The 25925-nt window shown below is 35.9% G+C and overlaps 1 protein-coding gene across 3 annotated transcripts in view; it reads right to left on the bottom strand.

Annotated features, from left to right (window-relative positions):
- The window catches only part of PRL-1 (PRL-1 phosphatase), a 370785-nt gene that overhangs the window by 229417 nt on the left and 115443 nt on the right, over positions 1 to 25925 (bottom strand). Inside the window, exon 1 of one of the 3 annotated variants that reach the window (XM_069822446.1) lies at positions 14934 to 15161. The exons of the other annotated variants lie outside the window; for them this stretch is intronic. The gene's annotated coding sequence lies outside the window, so the exon portion shown is untranslated. Of the gene's footprint in view, positions 1 to 14933; positions 15162 to 25925 lie in introns of those variants that run through there. 3 annotated transcript variants of the gene reach the window in all.

Raw genomic sequence — 25925 nt, 5'->3', positions numbered from 1 at the left:
ATTTCCCGCAAAATGACATGATTTTCGATTTTTCAATATTAATTTCCATGTTATATCGCCCATCCTATCGACGCTAAATAACCTAGTAGTTGATACAGCGTTATTAAATAACCAAGAATATGCACAGTGGATGTAATAAAGACTGTGTAGATTTTAACAGCTTATTCCTTGCACAGAGTACAACAAAAAAATTCTAATACCATATTAGTCCCAAATGAATACTTTTTTCTTCTTCAGAAAAAAAAAACCCCTAAATGTTAACTCTGTTTTACTCAATAATTCTGATTTGTACCCTTATCATTAGAGAGAAATGCTATAAAATGCTAAATGTTAAAATCAAAATGCTAGATTTCTAACTGATAAAAATCATCACCCTTTAAAGCTATACGTAAGTCCGTAAATTTATTCCAAGAAAAATCTGTTTGTTACAACGCTATTAGAAGGGTTTCTTTAACAATGGTCCTGCAGAAACTCCTCAAGTGCTTTGAACGCCAAATTACATTACCCCAACATGCCTATTATGTCTCAGCGTCACAGGTTGAGAACAGCTGCCTTAGTCAAAAACACATGTACGTATCTAGAGTGAAACGGGTTCCTGCCGTGGCTTCTGTCTCTTTTTTTACCAGACAGGAAATGCGATGAATAGTTTTAAGTGGAGAGAAGGGCATGGGGAGGAGGGGGTGCCATTTTCAGGACTCATTCTTCCAGCTGAAGTCAATGATACGTCCTACTGACGTCCCTCATGCGCCAGGTCATTGCTCCGCCACGAGTTTCGCAGGGGAGTCTGGAACTAAGGGGAGGGAAGCGAGTCGAGCGATGCCAGAGCGCACGGAATTCGCAACACAACACACAGGTGTTCCGTGTTACATAGGCACACTCAGGGGACTGTGTTCGGATCCCTCTCAATATCCCATCATCATGTTATTGAATATTTGTCAACAAATAGTGCCAGGGGATTCAATACGCATGCGCAGTAGCTTTGTGACGCTTTGCTCAGATATTTCCACACAGTTCGTCATGCCCTCTGGTGCAGGGTTTCAGTTTTTTAAACGTGCTTTTAAATTTCGGACTTGTAAGAAAAAAAAAAACCTCTGGTAATGCACATAAGATCTTCATAGATATATAATACTATTAAATTTAATTCATTTAGTATTCTACCGGTTGTTCTTTATGGTTGTGAAACTTGGACTCTCACTCTGAGAGAGGAAGATAGGTTAAGGGTGTTTGAGAATAAGGTGCTTAGGAAAATATTTGGGGCTAAGAGGGATGAAGTTACAGGAGAATGGAGAAAGTTACACAACACAGAACTGCACGCATTGTATTCTTCACCTGACATAATTAGGAACATTAAATCCAGACGTTTGAGATGGGCAGGACATGTAGCACGTATGGGCGAATCCAGAAATGCGTATAGAGTGTTAGTTGGGAGGCGGGAGGGAAAAAGACCTTTGGGAAGGCCGAGACGTAGATGGGAGGATAATATTAAAATGGATTTCAGGGAGGTGGGATATGATGATAGAGACTGGATTAATCTTGCTCAGGATAGGGACCAATGGCGGGCTTATGTGAGGGCGGCAATGAACCTCCGGGTTCCTTAAAAGCCAGTAAATAAGTAAGTAAGTAAGTAAGTATTCTGCCCAAGGACAGGTCTTTCGCTGCAAACCAGGTTAGGTAATGCTAGAAGTATTCATTTGTGTTTTTTTATTCTTTTTTTATCTAGATTAAAATTGCAAGTTTCTTGTTTATGTTAGTTAATTATTTAGGATACAATTAATTATGACACTTCATCACTCATTTAAAGTTTGTGTGACTGCAACCCGTGTATATTTTTCTGTGGATTTACTTTGTTTATAGTGTTTTTTTCTCTGTCTTTTTATTCTTTGTGTAGCTTTGTTTTGTATATAGTGTATTTTTTTCTGTTTATTTCTATTATTGTATTTGTATTCCTGGTGTTGTGGAAGAGAAGGCCTGATGACCTTAACTATACCAGAATAAATAAATAAATAAATTTTGTCAAATTTTTCCTATTTTCTGCCTTCCTCTTAGTCTCCTCATATGATCCATATATCTTAATGTCATCAATCATCTGATATCTTCTTCTGTCCCGAACTCTTCTCCCGTTCAATATTAAGGGACGTATAATTATATTAAATCTCACAATTTTATTGGAAATATAAAAAGGGTGTAGGTACCAATCTATTTGAAAATTAGTTTTTCCAAAGAGAGTCTATAGCCCTAGATCAATCCACTAAGAAAACAGGATAAGTCTCATTGCAGTTTTATTTAAAATTTAGCTTCTCCGATAGTTGTGAAAATGATATTACATTACTAATTGCACAAGAAAGCTCTGTTCTCCAGGGGTTTTCTCTCTGGCACTTAAGCCTTTTTTATATCCAGTCTTCAATTTGTGAATGCTTAAGTATATGTAAGAAACTCAGAAAATTGTCACTATACTGTAGAAATACCTCGCCTATGGAATTCGTTACCTAATGACGTCAGGGACTGCCGGACTTTATCACAATTCAAAATTAAATTGGAAAATTTTGTCTTAGTTAATGTTTTTAGGTATTGCTAGAAGTATTGATTTATGTTTTTTTTTCCTTTTTCTTTTTTAATCTAGATTAAAATTGCAAGTTTCTTGTTTATCTTAGTTAATTAGTTAGGATACAATTAATTATGACACTTAATCACTCATTTAAAGTTTGTGTGACTGCAACCTGTGTATATTTTTGTGTGGCTTTACTTTGTTTATAGTGTTTTTTTCTCTCTATTTCTTGTGTAGCTTTACTTTGTATATAGTGTATTTTTTTCTGTTTATTTCTATTATTGTATTTGTATTCCTGGTGTTGTGGAAGAGAAGGCCTGTTGGCCTTAACTACACCAGAATAAATAAATAAATAAATAAATGATACGAAATGATACTATAGCTTATAATTATAAAAAAAAATACAGACATTTATTTAGGAATTATGGCTGAAAGGATAAGCATACTGAAATAATTTCGAAGAAACTCGAAACATTACTGCAGAAATTATATTATATAGAAGAAAATATACCATACAACATATTGTACACTGTACACTTTGCACTAGCAGAATAATATGGCATTCAGGGTTCAGGAAATACGATACCTCTAAAATTATCTTAATCGTCTATTTAGAATATAAAGAAATATTGTACCAGTACAAATGAATACTCCAAATTCAATCAAGACAAATATAAAAACTGATAATGGCCTACATAACTGCTGCAACACATTATCACCAAAAAGAATATATTATTATTATTATTATTATTATTATTATTATTATTATTATTATTATTACATAATATTAAATTATTTCTTTTCGTAAGAATATAAAATTAGACCCAGTCATGAACACTAGCAATCAGAACCAGTGAGAAAAAATGGCTAAAACTGACTACTAAGTGTGGCGAGAAATGGCTAAAGAGAGAGAACCAGAGAGTAACGACAGCGCAGAAAGTAAAATTGTTGAAGTATTCATACTATGCTACAATGTAACATAAACTCACCTAACAGATATACAGTAGTTACCACTGGCATTATAAATAAAAATACATCACACGCAAAAATCACACCAAAAAAAAAAAAAAAAAAAAACAAATTTAAAACACAAAAAAGTTAACACAATATACATTTAAAACATCACTTTTGGACTTCTACTGGACAGCGTCACGCGAGATACGACTGACCAAATAAAAAACACAGATATGACAATCAACTCATGTCTCACTGCCTGCGATGAGAAACTAATGCTGTTTATTTATTATTAACCGCTAATATGGCGGCGCTGCCGATAACAAAAGATGGGAATTCCCATCCACGAAGATCACATGTAACCAATTTAATTAACGATGTACGTAGAGTAATATAATAATAATAATAATAATAATAATAATAATAATAATACTTACTGGCTTTTAAGGAACCCGGAGGTTCATTGCCGCTCTCACATAAGACCGCCATTGGTCCCTATCCTGAGCAAGATTAATCCATTCTATCTTCATATCCCACCTCCCTCAAATCCATTTTAATATTATCTTCCCATCTACGTCTCGGCCTCCCTAAAGGTCTTTTTCCCTCCGGCCTCCCAACTAACACTATATATGCATTTCTGGATTTGTCCATACGTGCTACATGCCCTACTCATCTCAAACGTCTGGATTTAATGTTCCTAATTATGTCAGGTGAAGAATACAATGCGTGCAGTTCTGTGTTGTGTAACTTTCTCCATTCTCCTGTAACTTCATCCCTCTTAGCCCCAAATATTTTCCTAAGCACCTTATTCTCAAACATCCTTCACCTATGTTCCTCTCTCAAAGTGAGAGTCCAAGTTTCACAACCATAAAGAACAACCGGTACTATAACTGTTTTATAAATTCTAACTTTCAGATTTTTTGACAGCAGACTGGAAGATAAAAGGCTCTCAACCGAATAATAACAGGCATTTCCCATATTTATTCTGTGTTTAATTCCTCCCGAATATCATTTGTATTTGTTACTGTTGCTCCAATATATTTTAACTTCTCCATCTCTTCAAAAGATAAATTTCCAATTTTTATATTTCCATTTCGTACAATATTCTCGTCACGAGACATAATCATAAACTTTGTCTTTTCGGGATTTACTTCCAAACCTATCTCTTTACTTGCTTCAAGTAGAATTCCCGTGTTTTCCCTAATCGTTTGTGGATTTTCTCCTAACATATTCACGTCTTCCGCATAGACAAGCAGCTGATGTAACCCGTTCAATTCCAAACCCTCTCTGTTATCCTGAACTTTCCTAATGGCATACTCTAGAGCAAAGTTAAAAAGTAAAGGTGATAGTGCATCTCCTTGCTTTAGCCCGCAGTGAATTGGAAACGCATCTGACAGAAACTGACCTATACGAACTCTGCTATACGTTTCATTGAGACACATTTTAATTAATCTAATAATAATAATAATAATAATAATAATAATAATAATAATTCTTTATTTATTCCGACAGAGTTAAGACCGTGAGGCCTAGTCTACCTCCGAAGACATTCGCAGTGGAAGTCTTTAAACACCTACATAATAAATTTCTTCATTTTTCTATACACACTTCTAACACTTATACAGAGTGATTCACGAGGATTTACCGTCCCTTTACGGCAGTGGTTCCCAATTTTTGACTGACGACACACTTTACTGAACGTCCACGATATCGTGACACACTTATTTGATTTTATTAATAACAATATAATAACAACAACCAGTGATTTTCTTGTGGAGGGAAATGTGATGAAACTCTGTGTAGAATATTTTATAGCGTACGGGGAATGAGTACTGTTCACTGCACGGGAATTATATCGTTTTTTCCTCCTTTTCGTCAACTAAGACTTTCAAGGTCTAAGCGGAATTCAAAGAAAAATTGCATTAAAAACATAGTTATTCACACATATTTTGCTTGCATGATAAATGCAAGAAAAAAGTGCCGGAACGCAGTTCCAGGACGTTCCGCCAGAAAAAAAAAAAGGACTGATAACGCCAATGTAATGTCGGACATCCACTGTTGTAGACAGTTCGATGTTAACACGCAATCGAGAAAAAAACAAGCAGCAACTTGAGTGGAATTAGGTTGGGATTTTTGACACATACTACGTTTGTTTTTCTTTCTATCTACGTTGGATGTCGGATAAAAGATTTTTATGATCGTTTTTGAAAACTTACCTATTTAAATTAATATGAAGTCTGCGCTTGGAGGGTTGCACAGAATTTCTTTATAGGCCTACGTGGTCTTATGGTTCACACGTAAATCATCTTCAAGAAGCAGCAGTCTGTAACTTTGTTTAGAGTTCACTATTTTCATGGTAGAAAATGCTGATTCACACAAATATAACGTTGAAAACCGCAGTTAGAATGTATTTTTAGTTTATTCGGCACCATTGACTGGTTTGACAAAACATTTCCGCATATAATACATTTCTGTCGGATTGTCAATTTATATTAATTGTGTATTTTTCTCTCTTTTTCTCTTTCTTCTTCATTCTTGCTCTTGTGTTGTATTTATTGGTTTGAATTAAGTTACTTACTGTATTTAGTAAACTGTCATTGTTCACAAAAAAAAAAAAAAAAAAAAAAATGTTACAAATCACGCTGCTCTTGTAAATTCTTTAACACTATACTTTAGGATGCATAATTAAACGCTAAACAATCAAGTTCCTAATATCGTATGATTTATAACAATTTTTGTGATAAGTGAATAAGAATGATGTAATTTTTAGTTAAAAATTGAAAAACAAAATCTATACAAAGCAATTAACAACACATTTTTAGCTTCAGAACACTAGCCAATTAAAGAAATGACACTTCTGAATAGTTCATTCTCTAGTTGTAATATTTTTTTACTCTTAAAACTAAAGAAAATAGGTATTTTTATTATCAACTTCAAATTAGTGTAACTCTGAAAATATTGAAATTAGGACAAATGTTTATATGACTTTTTTTGCTCAGAATGTCTTCGGAGATAGGCTCCGTAAATGACGGTAAATCCTCGTGAATCGCCCTGTATATCACTGATTAAATTTCTACTTTCTGTTCTTGAGCATAAGAGACAAAATTCAGGAAGAATACGGCAATCAGTTGAGATAGAGAATTCCAAAGTAAACAAGACTGCGATACACGACCATTTTGCAATACAGGAAATAGAGGAAATAACAGTGCAGTAATGCGATCATATTCTGTTACGTAAATATAACACACGCGCACGCTTTTTTGTTTATGGCGAGGAGTTACTGAGGCAACACGACATGCGTAACAATGCGAGAGATAACCTTGATACGCCGCCTTCGTTAAGGATGTCCAGGAATGTTAACGAGAGCTGCTTCTGACACACCTGACTAGGCTGCGTGACTGGCAAGAGTAATAGAAATTTAATAACCAACACTGTAAAGAAATTAATTACAATCAGCATTCACTGCCTTATAATATTGCACTGACGAGCACGTTCTCATATTTAGATGTTTTATGGACTAAAGTAGTATAATACAGTAAACTAACGATTATCCATCTCCGGATTATACTGGTGCTCCCCCCCCCTTCTTTCACTGTCACTCTCTTGTGTGTCTGTACATTTTCAACACCCCTCTCTCTGTGTGTCCGTTCCTTACCCAGTGTCCCTGTCTCTCTGGAGAAAAAATCTAGCGGTAGCCTATAGCACTTTCCAAATGCACTACTCAATATAGACACTTACTATGCTATGCATAGACATTTCGCTAGCCCACGCTACGAGCGTGCTAAACTAGCCCCGGCTATCGAGTGATTACTTGTACAGGATTTATATCATATCACATCGCTAACACTGGTTTATGAATACGAAAAACGTTAATTCGCTGATCATCCACCTGAAGCCCGCGCTTAGAATGTCTATGAATATGGCCTTATAATTTTAATGTGTGCGACTTTTGAATCGCTCTGTACTTCAGCATAAACAGTTAGGCTAAGGGTGAAATTTCAGCGTATTACAGTACAAAATAAATTATGAATGTAATCCCATGTGCTAATGTAAAAAGGCGATTGTGTTTGGATACACGATAAATTAATTATTTGATATAGGTCTCGCAAGCAGGGAGTACCGACGGAAGGAATGCGAATCAAACAATGCGATAAGGAAGAGCGGGCGACAGGAAAGGTCACGAGATAACTTGAATGATATCCTAGATCATATATGTAACAGATAACTCCTCGCTACGTTAAAATCAGCAGCACTTTGAAGAGAACAACCGCCAGGATCGCCACCCGTCCGCCGCAAACGAACACGAGATGGCAGCAAAGCCGCTAATGCAATTCAAATGGGAATTATGGCGTGACTCCTTATGTAACAACTAGATGGCAGCGTAGTATACCTGACAAAAGTTGTTAACCTCAAAGCCTATAAGCCCGACATATCTGTTACATATATGATCTAGGATGATATTCAAGAGTACAATCGGAAGAGAAAAGACATCGATAGAAATCATTCTTGCGTTGTGATAGTTACATTACGACTTAAGTTTGTTCCATTGCATGTGAATACGTGTCTTGTATCGCACGGAATTATTTCATTCATTCATTTATTTTATTCCATAGATCTTACATGAGCAATGAAGCTTTAAGATGTGGAACATGTCAACATTTTACAATATTACAATTACAATTTTTACAAATTTTTATAGTTTTACAATTTAGTAATTTTCTACAATTTTTACAATTTTGTACAATTTTTTTACATTTTTTTTTTTTTTTTTTTTTTTTTTTTTTTTTTTTTTTTTTTTTTTTTACATTTTGGCGAGATGTAGCGAGATGAGATGAGGTCCGAGGATTCGCCAAAATATTACCCGGCATTTGCCTTCGTAAACATATGTTGCGCGTTTGATTAGCTTCGAATTTTTCTCTTGCTACGTTCTTTATTTCCACAGCGATGTCCTCATTTGTTCATCTTCTTGGAAGAGACAGTACTTCCATCGGACCGCACCTCTCACCCCTCGGCGTGCCTACATACACACGTCAAAACAGACAGCAACGCCACCATTGCTTTTCGGTAATCGTTCCTTGCGCGAGCTATAAACTGTTACACCACAAAGACCTTCATGGTAAGCCTGGACAGTAGACAACCCTCACAAGCCTAGACCTCCATGTAACTAGTGAGGCGTTCGCAAAGAAAACAAATCGCCTGTAAGTATTAACTAACCTAAAAACATTCTATTTTTTCATGCCTAAAAACATAACTTCGAAGATTGAGAAATTTGTTACATATTATGGTTCAATATAGGTACTATCCCCGATCACCTCTCAAATATTTGCACGCATACCCCTCCCACCCTGTAAGCTATATGATTATGTTTCAGCCCTCCATCATATTTTAGTTTTCTTCAAAAACAATGCCAATCCTTGTCTTTTAGGTTGTGTTATTGTGCATGTCACTTGAAAACTCGCTATAGACTCCCGAATACAAAAACTAAACCAGACCTTTCATAAAAATGGATTTTATGGGTTTTGGGATCACACGCTTCAAATATTTATTAAAAATTAATCTGAGCCTATGATATGCATCATTTCTTTATAAGTGCTTTATTAAATTCGCACAGTGCTTTAAGAGTACTGCTGTATACAGGTAAGATGGCTTGTCCGAAACCACTTTTGACATCAACTATATACTAAGAACATGTATTTCCGGGACAGTTTCCTAATCGATTCATTGCAGCGTCAAAATAAAGAATGATATAAAGTAAGAATCACCTATTCTGATGTATCCGTTATGCTTGGCCAGCACAAAGAACAGAATTTTTGCTGTAGTTCCGAAGCGTCGAAGAAAACAGTTCATAAAATAGAGCAACCTTCACACTCCAATTAAGTCTAAATCTAACATAAACAATAAACAGTTCATTTGTAACACGATATAGTTATTGAGTGTTCACTTCAAAACTTCACACCGATTTCTCTGATAACTCACATCACGAGACTCGAAACATGTCATCACGGTTTGGATAAAAATTCGAAGAAAATGTACACACAGTTCACAGCCAAAAATGTGCCTGGCCTTTAAATAGTGTATTTCCTCATCGGACTGCATGCGTCGAAATGTTGTCATACAATTTACCGCGGGGAGTGGGGCATTCTGAAGCAAGGTTGGCACTCCCAACGAGGCCCGAAATGCATTTCAAGTTCAGTGTTATTTTTGACTGCAACTTGGACAACAATGTTGTAGGCAGATAAACATGTAAACAAACATCAATGATCAAGAATAAAACACAACTCCTCTGCCAAGTTGAAGCCACGACAACGAAAAACAATTAACTGCCTATTTGTCGCTTCAGTGCTACAGAGAGCACGCACACGGACACCTTCAAACGAGCCTCCTTGCCAAGTGTTCCACCTTAGCAAAGACAGTGCAATAACGCGCCAGTCTAAGATTTTCATCATCATCATCATCATCATCATCATCATCATCATCGTCGTCGTGAATTTTGTATCAGAGGAAATTAACCCCTTACCGCATTCTGGGACAGATATGGCACATACCGGTTTTATATTCATATAATTAATATAAGCATATAATATTTCAAACCGCATACTGGGAAAGATATGACACACCGTTAAGAATTGGATTTGACCACATGTGACATCAGTTGAGAAAGAAAGAACTACTTAAGTTATTAAACCAGTGTGTGCAAGACTGTCTCATGCGGTAAGGGGTTAAGTACCAAAGAGTCTTCGTCAAGTTGCAGCATGACCCCCACATTTAAGAAACTTTCAATTTATAGATAGTACTGTAATATTATCTAAAGATGTTACAGTTTTGAGTAGGGAAAATATTTGTTAGGCGTAAATGAGCTTCTAAACAAAAGTATTAAGGAAGATTTTTTTTTTCATTGAGCCTCATTATTGATTATTATTCGTATCAATTTTAAATGGCGATTCGCACAAACAGTTAAACAACATTAGAAATGACAACAATATATGTGTACCTGTTATATGTAAATATTTTATGCGCTATTTCACATAAATATATATAAGCCATATTTTGTTATTGAGGTTAATTCGTACCTTTTAAATGACAGTTCAGGAAAATAACTATAAACAGCAATATTATTAAATGAAACTTTAGCACAATTTAAGAAAATTTAAGAATCATTTAGTAGTCTACATACAGTAAACAATTTTGTTCAAAGGTTTTTTTTAGAGGCTAAAGAACAATGATGAAACGATCGGGAAGAGAAAAAGAAATTGGCTGGATCACTGGCTAAAAAGAATCTGCTTATTGAAGGATACACTGAAAGGAATAGTGAACGAAAGAAAAGTTCGGGGCAGAAGAAAATATCAAATGATATATGGATCATATGTGGAGACAAAGACGAAGGCGGAAAAGAGGGCAGATTGGAATGAATGAATTCTGATTTTTTTTCTTCAGATATTTAGGAAGTATTCGACAATGAAATGGTCACTGTACATTTTCAAGGATGAATTCTAAAATTTGTAGCTAAAATTATAAATGAATGAATTCGTTTTAAAATTATTGTTTTATTATAAAACAAATTGACGATTTCTGAACAAGATATTGTAATTATTTTTTCTTTCAACTCGTATGTATATCTGATAAAGTGTTAAGTTTAAATTGTCACAAATATTACACAAAACATAAAAATTTTGAAGTCATAGATCACACAGTTTCTGAGAAAAATGCACCTAAATGTGTGTAGAAGTCAGAATAAAGACCCTGAAACAATATTTTTTCATAAACACGTCAAAAAAAACTGCTTACTATAATGCATTAAACGATTTGAAGTGTTTTACATTTTAGTAATTTTCTATTAATGGCGGGAATTTGTTCGTCATTCACCCATATGAAGCCAGTTGTGTAGACTAATTTACCGACAGAGTCGTTGCCCAGGAGGTTGGTCTACACTACACCCGCCATGAAATGAGATGGAGATTTTTTGGGATGCCACAGGGAACCGGAGCTCCCGGAGAAAACCCCTGTGTTACCTGGACCACGGACTTGCCCAACATAAGTTATACTTGAGGGATATCGAAGATCGAACCCGAATTCACAGGATTGTAAGTCCAGTGCTCTAGCCACTAGACCAATTGTTCCCAAACTTTTGAAGAAGCGACCCACTTTTGATCGAGATATTTCTATGCGATCCCCCCCCCACTACTGTACCGTTATCCTTAGAAATACAAATCACAATAAAAACGAAAACAACGATAATTTTACTCAACCAATGAATACCGCCCAACTTCTAATGTACCAGTACCGGTACCTGCAAGACGAGAAATCGGAATATGTAGGCCTATACTTATTTTGGAATTCTCTTTTGCTTCTTACACTAGCCTTCTTTGCTGATAAATTTTTCGAGATGTTAACATAATAACAGCCAGAATTAAAGTCGACGGATTTATAAGACTTTACATCACTTGACAAAAGAAATTTGATTCATTTCAGTGTACTAGAGAACCCACAGAAAATGATGCATGCTGTATGATATAACAGATGGGTAATGAGTAGAGCCCGGAATTTTAGGTGCTAAAAGTTAATATTGTTCTTCGGTATAGTTTATAAAATACAAGCCATGCCCCCACTTCTTTGACACGTCATTCTTGTCATTCAGTGTTTTCCTTTTGGTACCGTTAAAGGTCTGTAATCCTCTTAACAACCACTTACAAATTAGAGCACGGTTTACAAGATTCATTACCCAGTCCTTGTGACTCTGCTGTTTATTATTACATATCGGACTCTTGTGAACTAGGCTTAAAACCCTCCTCACGGACACCACATCTATTCATCTACACTCAATATCATTCTTAACATCTAGCACCTAAAATTCCGGGCTCTAGCTAATGTGTCTGTTTATGGAGACATTCAAAATTTTCGTTATTTTAAACAGTTTTTTGAGTATTTTCTGGAAGAAACTGACAACTATTGCAACATCCACAAATGGTACTGGTGTAATACTATATGTATTGAAGGAAAACTTCTTGAAATGTGTTCCTACTGATGGAATTTTTAAACTATACTTTTTTTTTTTTTCTGTAGAACATTGATCAATTTTCGATCAAAAGAATGCATGAATACATCAAACTTGTAAAAGAAGCTTTTAAATTTTTGATAGCATTTGGAAACTGGTATTTATGCAAAATACGTTTCTAGTCTATGATTGCCATCAAAACAAAAGGACAAATCTCATTGAAATTGGAAATTATATCAGCATGTGTATCGAATATACAGGCATTTTGAGAAGCTACTTTCTGAAAAACAAGCACATTTATCGCATTGTTTTTAAATTTATTACTATTGAATTTATTTTCATGTCCATCGTTGTATATGTTAATGTTTCTAAATATAATATAAAGTTATGTTAATAAGGTACTTTTTGTTTTATTTTGTGAATCATCTCGTGACCCTTTACACGACTCTCCAGAGATATCGCGACCGTCACTTTGGGAACCACTGCACTAGACCACCGTAGCTGCTTATTTGGTAAGTTTAATTTAATTATCTTCAGTAGTTATAAAAATATAAAGCATTAATATTCTAATTTACAAGCGCTCGAAACAGCTCTCTAAATATCTAGTGTCATTAACCCTTAACTTAGCAAAGCTTCATTTCTCATACTAATTTATTAAACCTTGTCGGACCGTAAAGAAAACAACTATCGCAATGTCCATATTTTTGTGTTGTACAATATTATAGTATTGTGAAATTTTAATTTTCCTACCAATTTTTTTCTATTGTTCTATTAAAATCATAGCATATAGCCTATTAACCTGTTGTATCCTCTAGGACACATTGTCAATTTACGGGTATATGTACGTGAACGACTACAAATATTATCAGAAATTGCAGGCTTTAAATTTCTAAAATTTTATAGCGAAAATGAACTCACAATTGGACAAAAATTACAAGGTACCGCAACAAGACTTATTAGAACTTAAATATCATTCTGATTAAAGTATAAAAAGGTTAGTAATAATATTTTTCAAACCGGTTTTATCAAAGTATGAAAAAAAAATCTGCAGTTTTACATTATTTGGTAACCGTAACATTTTTATGGTCTCTCTGACATCTTTAATATTTTTCCTGCATGTAATAAACACTTATTTCTGAAAAGTAGACTACTCTCAGACATGTAGAGTTGTTTATTTTGATACAATTAATTAATTACTTTTTCCATGTAAGATACATTAAAATTTTACATAACAATTTTTCTATTTTCAAAGAAATGGGCATTATTGTAGTCTACCTTTTGCATAAATACATGTTAAATCAGTGTGCAAAATTTCAGAATTGTATCTGTAATGGTTGTGGAGTTATGAAATAGTAAGTGTGAAAATTTTCAAATTTTGGAAAATTTAAAGTAAAAAGTGAATTCTAAAAAAAAAAAAAATATATATATATATATTATTAATAACCTTTTTTATGCTTTTATCAGATATTTAAGTTCTAATAAGTTTTGTTGTGGTACCTTGTAATTTTTGCCCAATTTGAGTTCATTTTCTTTGAGTTCATTTCCTTATACAATTTTAGAAATTTAGAGCCTGCATTTTCTGATAATATTTGTGGTCGCTAACGTACATATACTCTTACAGTCTTACTAATAAACCGTGTATAGTTTTTATACGAGACTAATGCAGAGGTGAGACAGAAAACGTTACTAATAAACCGTGAATAAGCTATGGACGTATAAACAGGCTGTAACTATACAATGGGAATTGCTTTGCAGTGGTTATATACACGAAACCCCTTGTTTAAGCGTTGTATATGGGGAAAAAATGGCCGCCCCTCTAACAGCTGTTCGTATCGACTGTCATTTTATGATGATGCTTACCTTGTAACCACAGAAGAACAAACCAAAGATCATAGAATTATTAGAATAATATTGCTGTAGCTTGTACTCTTTGACCAAAATGTAGTGTGGCAATCGATTAGAGCCAGTTGTACTATCGATATTTAACATACCACACTAGAGAGCTCTACCTCATATTCTATTACCTTTCGTAACGAAGTAATGACGAAACTATGACGTAGCTGTGTAACAGTTAAACTGTTATACACGACATATGTAGTGATTATTAGTAAGGAATTTACACACGACTTATAAAAGAGCTACTCATTGTATAAGTATAAGACAGTTAAACGTCTGTATATAGAGTTTTTATTAGTAAGACAGTTAAGGGTTAAAGATGGAAATAGACCTGAAGGGAATAACGTCTATGGTTACGCCTACAGAACAGCCAAACGATAAACTACGTAACGCAAGTAAAACTAGGTTAAGTAGCATTAACCACGATTACACTTTTAATTATGGATTTTCGAATAACAGAAAATCCTACTTCAAAACTTCCTCTAATGAAAGACCTACATCTCACAAATCAGCTTTACCACAAATCCGACAGGTCTAAATACACACCCTTCGCTGCTTCTCTGGCCAGTGAAGTGAACTTCTTGTTCCCAGTTCCGAGAAGTTTGACGGTTACTTCAAACTCCCCCGATGTTGGCCAAAGTTGCAAACACTACATCCACGGTCTCGAAACTTGTTACGGGCCCACTGCAGCACTGCTTCATATGCACTGGTTTTTTATGGAACGCAAAGACGTCTGTTTTCCAAGCAAGTACTGGTTCATGATGCACCCTGCTCGCCTCCAGCTTCAGCACTGACACCCTTCCCTAGGAAGGAACCTATTTGATGAGATAATGGCCGTACTACTACGTGAGGTCTTTATTAAGTTCATCTTTCGACTCCGGCACAGATCCAACTAGATGATTACATTCAATAAGTGCTCTTTAACCGTCAATGACGAACCCAGTCCAATTGTGTGTGTTCCATGTACGTAGAGACAGGCCTACTCACTCAACTGTTCGCAGTCTGCTCCCGAACCTAACGTATAATGCACTCCAAAAAGAACAATGTCACGTTTACCAAAGGATTTTCTGATAACACCAAAAAATATTTTCGCTACTGTGCGTAAAGGACAAATGAATTACGATATTACTGCTGCTCCCAGGTAAGTGTAGAATGCATTTTCAGTGTTGCAGGTAAATATTTTACGTAAGAACCATATATACATCCCGTTTTGTGTAGCTACTGTTAAACTTGTCATTCATAAGGAGATCCTAAATTAAGATTAACAAACAAAGTTTGGCATTTTTAAGTGTACTCACCGTCCACTTCTTGTCAAATCTATGAATAGCATGTTTTAAAAACATTAACACAGCTCAACCTTGCCACTTTCCAAGGCAGCGTGTTTTGCAATAACGTAGGATCATTTACTCTGATATATTAAGGGAAAAACTGTTTGTGCATAGTGAAACGTCCAACTTAAAACGCTAACAGTACGTGTATTTTAACAATATTATTGAATCACCTTCGGTGGTTGAATGTTTACCATGCCACAGTATAGAGAACATACAGTAAAGACACCTAAGCCATTTCGTGGGAACAAATTCTGAGTGCGCATGTCACGAAACCGGGTGTATTATCTGGAACCTCCACCAGATGGATCTCCATCTACGACAGGCTGCCATAATTTAATATTAACTGAAAATATTCATTACTCATCTTTTAACAATTTTAAAGACATGAGGCAAAGGAATGGCAATATAACCATAATAATAATTACTTCCGTATGCAATCATCATGAAAATATTCACTAATTGACGCTAACGTTCAAGTCGCTGTTTGAGGCTTATGTTGGTAGAACTGATCCAAGTACAACATAATACATCACGGCGTCCGTTGCGGTGAAGTGCGACCATGAACGTCAACAATGGATATAAGTATTTTGACTTACTAGCGACATAATATTAATTATAGATAATATACATACAAGATTATTCGTATTACTGACCAATAAAATAAATAAATAAATATTTTACTAATATTTTGATAGTGGTTTGATACTAGCGACATAGTTGGATTCATTGAGAACTAGACCTTACTGAGCTTGAATTTAGTACCAACAACATCAAAGGTGCCGACAAGAGTTGTCCCTACTGATTCTTCTTATACTGTGACCATGCTTACAAAGTTCGCCAATTAAAACCGGACAGGTGGTGGTGAATTTTTTTTACTGATAATCAAAGCTCTTAGTGTAATTGACACCTTTGTCTAGATTGAAGACTCGTAAAATATATCGTTGAATCAAAGGATTCCAGTTTAAATGGAATGATTAACCACAGTTTGAATGGTACCGCATATAGTTTTTGGTTAAACATATGCATATGAATATACTGATTGAATATTAAGCTGCAATGAAAACCACTGACAATGCATTCTTTCTGCTACTCGATCAGTTCACATCAACGGCTTTTGTCTTTAATATTCAAACGCAACAAGATTGCCAACATCTAATCAATGACCAACTGAACAGACGAGACTAATAGGGTATTTTGTTTTCGACTAGAATTATAAATGAACTAGACAAAAGACGATTTTATATAATAATAATAATAATAATAATAATAATAATAATAATAATAATAATAATAATAATAATAAGTCTATTCAGTAATCTTCATATGAGACGAGTCAAAGTCAGCATAGGAGAAGAAATGTCAGAACGTAATGAAATAGGGAGAGTAGTACGTCAAGGATGTCCTTTATCGCCTACCCAGTTCAACACCTACTTGGAGGATTTAATGAAAAACTCTTTTCAGAACATGGGAGGAGTGATAGTAGGAGGAAGAAGAATAAAGTACATAACATTTGCTGATGATATGGCGTTGTTAGCAGAAGAGGAAATTATATTAAGGGATATGCTGCTGGAGCTAAAACAATGGGGATCATTAATAAAATCATGAAACCTTCACTCGTACAACGACACACAAGAATAGGCTTGTATAAAACCTTAGCACAGCCAGTATTAAGCTATGGTAGTGAAGCATGGACTGTGAAGAATAAAGACGTCAGTAGAATAACAGTTAGTGAGATGAGGTTCATGAGAGCAACAGCTGGATATACTCGCTGGGATCATAAAAAATGAGGACATAATGCAAGAACTTCAAATAGAACCCATTATGCAGTTCATCAGCAAATATCAACTTCAATGGAAGGGTCATCTCGAACGAATGAATCGATGCAGAATTCCAAAAGCACTGTTTTATTACCATCCGCATGGGAAAAGATCTCTGGGTCGTCCAAAGAAGAGATGGACTGAAAATTCTAGTTTGAGACCGTAACAAGCCAGTCGGCCTAATACTTGTTAGGAAGATGTCGACGACGACGCTACTGGAGCTAAATGACAGCTGTGAGCAGTATGGAATAAAGATAAATGCCAACAAGACGGAGACCATAGTAATCGGAAGGAAAATAAAAAAACGTAAACTTGAGAATTCTAAATGAGGCAGTAGAGCAAGTGGGCAGCTTCAAATACTTGGGGTGTACTATAAGCAGTAACATGAGCTGCTGCCAGGAAGTCAGAAGGAGGATAGCATTGGCAAAGGAAGCTTTTAATAGAAAAAAGGAGCATCTTCTGCGGACCTCTGGAAAAAGAGCCAAGGAAGTGCTTTGTGTGGAGTGTGGCACTGTATGTGGCACAAACGTGGACATTACGACGAAGTGAAGAGAAGCGACTAGAAGCATTTGAAATGCGGTTATGGAGAAGAATGGAGCGTGTGAAATGGACAGACAGAATAATAAATGAAGCTGTGTTGAAAAGAGTGGGAAGAAAGAATTATGCTGAAATTGATGAGGAAGAGGGAAAGGAATTGGCTGGGTCACTGTCTGAGAAGAAGCTGCCTACTGAAGGATGCACTGGAAGGAATAGTAAACGGGAGAAGAGTTCAGGACAGAAGAAGATATCAAATAATAGACGACATTAAGCTATATGGATCACATATGTGGTTACTAAGAGGAAGGCATGAAATAGGAAAGACTGGAGAATGCTGGGTTTGTAGTGAAAGACTTACCCTTGGGCAGAACACTATGATTGAATGGATTATTTTTTATTATACACATTTCAGACCAAAAACAGCCTAAGCCTTTATAAAACACAGGAAATAATTGAACTTTAACTCACAGTATAAATAAATCTGGTGAATTCATCCGAATATAGTCGCAGTCATTTTTTTAAGTGCTTACAGAACCCCCTCTGGCCTTAAAGTGGAAACAAAGACTTTCTTTTGTCTTTAATTCTATGAGCGCTCGAAAGTAAAAATGGTGTTCCTTATTATGAAAAGCTGGCTTTTATTATCATTATTATTATCATTATTATTATTATTATTATTATTATTATTATTGTTATTATTATTAACAGTAACAAATATAAATGACACTCGGGAGGAAATTAAACGCAGAATAAATATGGGAAATGCCTGTTATTATTCGGTTGAGAAGCTTTTGTCATCTAGACTGCTGTCAAAACATCTGAAAGTTAGAACTTATAAAACAGTTATATTACCGGTTGTTCTGTATGGCTGTGAAACTTGGACTCTCACTTTGAGAGAGGACAGATATTGAGGGTTTTTGAGAATAAGGTTCTTAGGAAAATATTTGGGGCTAAAAGGGATGAAGTTACAGGAGAATGGAAGAAGTTACACAACACAGAACTGCACGCATTGTATTCTTCACCTGACATAATTAGTAACATTAAATCCAGACGTTTGAGATGGGCAGGCCATGTAGCACGTATGGGCGAATCCAGAAATGCATATAGAGTGTTAGTTGGGAGGCCAGAGGGGAAAAGACCTTTGGGGAGGCCGAGACGTAGATGGGAAGATAATATTAAAATGGATTTGAGGGAGGTGGGATATGATGATAGAGACTGGATTAAACTTGCTCAAGACAGGGACCAATGGCGGGCTTATGTGAGGGCGGCAATGAACCTCCGGGTTCCTTAAAAGCCAGTAAGTAGCTAAGTAAGTAAGTATTATTATTATTATTATTATTATTATTATTATTATTAATTTTGTAAATGTAAGGGAGGAAAAACATGTAACAAAACAGTTTTTTATTCAATAGACTCTGTGCAAATTTATTGTCTTCGGGAAGTATTTTGATAGCGATTAGATTCCAATAACATATAACATAACATAATTATTGTTGTTGGGTAATGTTGCTATTATTATTGTCTCTGTAAGTATTTCAATATAAAAACGAAGCAAAATCATCCTATTCCGTGAACTCCGTGCAAACCGTCAGGATCTCGGTATCTTTTTGTAGCGATTGCGTGATGTGTTGTTGTTATTGCCTCACCTTCGTTATGTTACCATAGGCATCTGTCTAGACGATTTGTTGGATTATTAAAAAGCAAGAAGTTAAGTGGGTGAAATCTGAAGAAGAACGTGTATGTAAAATATATACACCACACACAGTTTCATTCACAAAAGACTGGTTTTATTTCTGTAAAATGCGATTAATATGTTTCGCTCTCCTAATATTTAATAGCCCAACTTTCAAGAGTCTGTACTGAAGCCAGAATAAAATTCATACCTCACGTTGTTTAGAGTTATAAGGTCCTTAAGGCAATACCAATTCTTTGTCTAATAAGGTACAGCTATATGATTTGGAAGAATAAATGTGCGTAAAAGGTAACGCAATGACCAAAGGCCCATTCACAATGAAAATTAAACATAACCGTAACATAAACACACAAGCTTGCGCCCAGACCACCAAATGGGATCATTCACAATGATTCACATAAACACTGACATAAACATTACCGTAAGACATTAACATGAAAGTTTAAAAACTGCAAACTTTCATGCTTATGCTTACGTGATTTGCAAACAGAACACAATCGTGGAGCGCTGAAGTATAAGACAGAATATGAGGAAATGGCGTCGTTGTTATGTTTCCATGGTTACCAAGTATGTTTGCTGTTATGCTTATGTTCCCATCGTGAATGATGGTACGACTTCTTGATTTTACCGCAACGTTTATATTCTTAAGTTAACGCTTACGTTATGTTTAATTTTCATTGTGAATGAGCCGTTACACAATAATAGCTTGAATAAACATGATTTTTTACATATTGAGATTAGCTTTTCCAGAATAACTGGAATGATATAATTTAGAAAAAAAATATCAGAACATCGCCTACTTCTGTTGCTGAATTCATCAATGACCAAGATCTCTTAGGTAGACCGTTAAAACGTTGGCAAGAGACCGTAATCGGCTACTAGGTCCAATACATGGAAGAAAAAAATAGTTTATTTAACGATGCTCGCAACTGCAGAGGTTAAATCAGCGTCGTCTGTGTGCCGGAATTTTGTCCCGCCAGTAAATCTACTGACATGAACCTGTCGCATTTAAACACAATTAATGCTACCGACCTGGGCCGGGATCGAACCCGCAACCTCGGGCACAGAAGGCCAGCGCTATACCAACTGCGCCACTCAGTGCGACTGTTTGGGAAAAGAGAAACTGTGGTTCATCTTGTATCGCAACACGAGATATTGGACTTACAACTATGCGCTATTTAATAATAATAAAAAAAGACGTATAGAATGTATTTAAGTAGGTAGGTAGGTAAATCTACAACATGAGACCTCTACTATTCCTATCTTTCCATAGACAGCTGTCATAAGGAGTTTCCTTGGCTATTAAAAACCCGTCGTTGAAAACGAGACTGAAACTAGTGAACTTCTGGTGCACTACCGTAGAAGAGGGTAAAGTCGATCAAAATTTTGCAATTTTTTAATGATATTGAGGTTATGCACTGGAGCGAAGTTCCTCAGAAAATAGCATTTTGTCGTCATATCCTTCACTTATGAAGACAAGTTACAAGCATTGAATTACAATCTATAAAAAACTGTTTTTTTTTATTTTACTTGTGATCGAAGTTACCTGCTTAAATAGGGTAAAGTCGATCACCATTGAATTTTTAGCTTAAGATCGATTTTAAAATATTGCGGAGTAAAGTCGATCACTGTTTATGTTTTTAAAAAACAAATTAAGTGTATTACATACATTTTATTTGTTATAGGGGGTGTAAAAACAATAACAATCTTCAATATATGTCTATAGCATTATATAGTGTATCTTTTGTTACTGTGATCATACTATTCGATACAATTAGGCCTATAGGTCACCACTGTACAATCGTGACTATGATTGCCAACTTATGAAACATAAAAACACATTTTAATACTTCACATACCAACAAACAAAGATTTAAGAATTCAAAATTTACGTTGAAATACCACCCTTCAATTATAATCTAAAATGCAATTCAACATTGCTTAGGTTTATATCAGATGTTATTTGAAATCTTCCCCTCCTCATGTCACTTTAGAAACTACACTGTTCCCATAGTCAGGTACAAAGGGGTGTACAAAATATGTTCCTTTGGCAGTGCTTCTCTTACGCAATAAATTCACCATAATTTCGTCTTCCTCTTTTCCCACTATCTCATCAATATAAGCTATACTATGACACTTTTCTGTTTATAAGTGTTAGTTGGATGTATTTCGGTGAACAATTTATTCTTCCTGCTGGTCCTATCTGTTTCGAGTAGGTCGATGGCATGATCGACCTAACCCTACAAAGGTACAAGTTTTCTTAAAATAATAAGTTTCAATACCAACATTTACGAACTGCAAAACTATTATTTCAGGATACAATCTCAACGAAAAGTACTTACGTATACTTCCTGTCTCCTTTCACTGCTGACGATAATTTAGAGTTTGTAAGACTTTGTTTTCATTTAAGAAAAAAAGATGAAAATAACAATTTTCACTCCAACGGTAATTACACAGTGTTCCCACCGTTGGCATTCGCAGGCTTTTTGTTGTCCCTCTCGCTTACATTTGCAATGTTAGGCAAAGAAGTCAGCATAACAAAATTTTAACAAGTAACTGAGAAAATATATAATTTTCAATAAAAATAGCAAATGATCGATTTTACACCCACTGATTGACTTTACCCACTTCTACGGTACCTAAGCGTGTTAAAACGAAAGACCATAGATAAATTACGAAATTATATTATGCACTTCATTTATGAAAACCTTTTATGGTACGGATAAACAGATTTTTTTCGATTATCCGTTCAATCCACCCTCTTTATTACCACGGATAATAGAGGTTATACTGTAATATGGAATCTCTAGGACAATACATCGGGATCTCGAAGACTTGCTTCCGAGAGGCAGCTACGATGTTAAGAATATTAAATTTACGATATGCCATCGCATTATATATGAAGGTCTTCATACCGCCCATGCCTCAACTGGACCTTCAACAGGCTCGTGATAGGATTATTAACACGAGACGTCTGGTAGTTAGCAAATTCTCAGCGTGAAATAACGAAGTACAGAGTTTTGGCGTGTCGTGCGAGCCTACGGTAACCACTGCGAACTAGTGTGGGTCTGGTTTCAAGGCAAAAGTTGACGATTCGGAATGAAAGGGGAAATCAATGCTTACACGAAGAGTACTGACTTCGGAGGAAAGTCAACAATGTAAAACTAAATTGTACAACACTCAAAGAACTGCCGCTCTCTCCTTTCGTTTTCATTAGGAAGCCGCGATAGCTCAATGTGCGGATGTCAAACTGATTCTGATAAGCCCGAAGTTTGGGACCAGTTTAGTTTTTTGACGTGCTAATTGAGGGGCTTACAACAAAAGGCAGGTAAGTGACATTATTAAAAAAATGAGGTAAGTGCGTGTTGTGATAGCCCAAAAGGATGTTTCTTTGGGATAAAATCAGGTACGTGATCACACTGTGCAGTGCTGCTATATGGGCATCATTTCACCAGACTAGTGTGTAATATTCCGTTGCATGTAGAACTTTAACTGTAATTTCCTCAAAATTAGGTTTCCGTCACTTACCTGCTTTTTGTTCTAAGCCCCTCAATTGTGAAATCTCTGGATCGGGACATTACACACCATACTTGTAAAGGCTGGTTCACAATAAACCGGGAACGAGAACCAGAATGAAAACGAGAAGCAGAGGACGTGAATATGAAAATTTTTGATTCACAATAAGCCGAGAACATAGACGACTATGCATATCGATATGCATGTCAATAACGATATGTAAAGTCGATATTACGTATTCTGATGTTATTTGTGTATAATTGACCAATGGCGTTCTCTCATGAGTACAAGGCAGCCAACATAAACACAGGTTAACCAAATTCAAAATTTCAACGGTACTATAAATATGCCCATGCATCTTTATTATCACAACCTATTTTAAGTCTACCATAACGTAAAATAATTAGAGAAGAAACATTTGTAATAGAACAGAAATGAACACAACAATAGTTATTGAATTGAAGCATGAATATGTAGTGTGTAATACAACCAATACAGTAAGAAAATATGATTCACTTACGATCGGTGTTCAAAGATGCAGCTATTGAAAGCCACGTATTCTCCTTCATTTTCTCATCTTTATACGAGGCGCGCCGCTTGTCGTAAACGTGAGGATTTTCTTCAACACTCAATATTAGAATCTCATCAAATAAAACTTGCTCCATGACGCACAGCACAGAACAAAATAATGCATAGGTTATGTCACGGTCTTCTTGCTACAAAATATACGACGACAAAATAACTTTCAGATGGCAATAGAATGAATCTAGTGGGCTGTGATCGGAAACATGAACGCCAAAGTTGAAACTTGGCCAACTCTCCGTTCCCGATCCCAGGCTCCGGCAAGCTTTTCGTTAATTGCGAATGCTCACATTGAAATGTACACATTTTAACAATTTTACCGTTTTCGTTCCGATTTTCGTTTCCGGTTTATTGTGAACCAGCCTTAACCGTGAACGGATAAATAACATATATTCGGGAAGGAAAATGAAGTGGAGAGTGGCGCAACAGCCTATAAGGGTCTAACTGTCGTCTTCTCAAATAAAACTCATTTTGTAGAACTTGAGACTTTCCCGGTACTGGTTACTGATGAATTGTTCTCGAGTTCTCAGCCCGGTGAGTGAAATTGTTGAGTCCAAGCAGTTAATGACTGTGCAAATCAAGCTTTCAGGTATAACTCCCTGTAAAGTAGATTTGAATAATTTGGTGGGAAAAAATTGTTCCGGGGCCGAGTATCGAACCCGGGACCTTTGGTTAAACGTACCAACGCTCTACCAACTATTTTCCCTCGAAATTATTCAAATTAACTTTACAAGGAGTTATACCTGAAAGCTTTATTTGCATAATACACGTCACTGTTCGTTAACAGAAAACCACAATTTAAGTCACACAGAGTTAGTGTGCACTCATTGTTGGTTGCTTGACGGTTGTCAGCCCACTTTGAGGTCTGTGGAAATAAGGGGGAGTAAAATTGGATCAGTGTCTGGTAGAGTTCTCGGGTAGCTCAGATGGTACGTTTAACCAAAGGTCCCGGGTTCGATACCCGGCACCGGAACAATTTTTCCCTCGAAATTATTCAAATCAATGATTAGCTCCGCCATCTAAATGAATTCCTGAAGAAGATGGCGGAACTAGTCATAGAAAGCTTGGAATCAACAATACCACTCACCCGGCTGAGAACTTGAGAAGAATTAATCAGAAATCATTTTGACCAGGCGAGATGGCGCAGTGTAACACACTGCACTCGCATTCGGTAGGTCCTGATTCTGTTCGATCCCCGGTGCCGACCATCTGGCCGGTCCCCCCCCCCCCCGCACCCCCGGTTTTCCTCGAGCATGCCATTGTCGTCAATCAGATTCGATTATTCTTTAGTGGCTTATATTAGTCCATGTGGAGTAATTTTCATGTTGCCAGATTATGTAATATTGTTTAACAATGTACAGTTAGAGGCACATATAATTCTACTGTTTAATAATGAAGGCGATAGACGTGACAACAGCGCATAGTTTCTGCGACTGGTGTTAATTATTGGGGAGAGGGAATACCCTTCTTCCCTTTATCTGCCGAAGTTAACCTTAGAAAACCTGAATAACTCCGAAAGTTCATTTACAGTTACGCAACAATGAGACCGAAATAGATAACGCCCAGGAAGGCGACTATTACTTTATCAGCACACTTCGTAAGCATGTGTTTATATACAGGAAGGCCACTAGCAACTAAGGCCATCTGTCCGCGATAAAGAGAACTGAACACTATTTCAAGGTTTCACGTGCCAGTCTAACAGATGTCGCGATATGACCATATAGGTGTTTTAAAGGGACGGTAAATAAACAGATATAAAATCACTTAACACCTGCAGTCTAATTAGTGTAATATGTAGCTAGTCAGCGATGTATGCAATAGAGGGGAAAAGGAACTGACTACCCTAACCCATTATCTCCTGGTATAGTTGCCTCATGAGTGATGTCTTGTTGGTGTCACTTGTTGAGTCCAGACCTGTCTTCGCACAGTTGACTAAACAACAAAATCACTTAACAACTGCATAAACTACGTCTAATAAGCGTTTAAAAAATGTCTTCTGCTACAAGAGAAAAAGTTGCCGATTCTAGTTAAATGAAATGCCCTGAATCCGAATCTGTATTTATAT

The sequence above is a fragment of the Periplaneta americana genome, chromosome 3, assembly GCF_040183065.1.
Source record: "Periplaneta americana isolate PAMFEO1 chromosome 3, P.americana_PAMFEO1_priV1, whole genome shotgun sequence".
NCBI classification, from domain to species: Eukaryota; Metazoa; Arthropoda; class Insecta; order Blattodea; family Blattidae; genus Periplaneta; species Periplaneta americana.
The sequence above is the reverse complement of the archived record's forward strand: the minus strand, read 5'-3'. Positions and strand labels throughout refer to the sequence as shown.